This window comes from Austrofundulus limnaeus, unplaced genomic scaffold, assembly GCF_001266775.1.
Source record: "Austrofundulus limnaeus strain Quisiro unplaced genomic scaffold, Austrofundulus_limnaeus-1.0 Scaffold1423, whole genome shotgun sequence".
NCBI lineage: Eukaryota > Metazoa > Chordata > Actinopteri > Cyprinodontiformes > Rivulidae > Austrofundulus > Austrofundulus limnaeus.
In genome coordinates this window covers 68486-69265 of record NW_013953825.1, presented here as the reverse complement: position 1 = coordinate 69265, position 780 = coordinate 68486, and positions in this window count along the sequence as shown.

Sequence of the window (780 nt, the reverse complement as noted above, 5' to 3'; positions counted from 1 at the left end):
TACCACTAATACTCTGAGACCCTCAGACTGTAGTACTGATACCACTAATACTCTGAGACCCTCAGACTGTAGTATTAATACCACTAATACTTTGAGACCCTCAGACTGTATTACTGGTACCACTAATACTCTGAGACCCTCAGACTGTAGTACTGAAACTAATAATACTCTGAGACCCTCAGACTGTAGTACTGATACCACTAATACTCTGAGACCCTCAGACTGTAGTACTGATACTACTAATATTTTGAGACCCCTCAGACTATGGTACAGGTACCACTAATACTCTGAGACCCTCAGACTGTAGTACTGATACCACTAATACTGTAACCAGGAAGTATCATTGGGTACTGTATGTCCATAATGTCCAGATCCAGTATTTGTTCTGACCATCACACAGTAGAACCTGAGATCATGCAGATCAGGACTTCTGATCCTCTGTCTGGTTCTGTGATGGTTCTGGGCTTGAATCAATGAACTTTTTCAGCTCCAAATGTTGAACCACAGGACAAGAGAAGAACCTTCTGAAGAATCACAACTGTCTGATGACACAAATATAAACAGTTCAGCTACAACAAGATGAAATATCAAGAACTGTTTCCAGAGTCAGGCACGGTGGAGGAAGTGTCATCATGTCTGATCAAAACTAAATATCTGTTTGTTCCAGATATCCAGGAGTTTTATGAGCTGACTGTGTGTGAAAACCAGACACCAAGCCGACCTCACACACCTGCCCAGGTACAAACACACACACACCTGCACAGGTACAAACACACACAC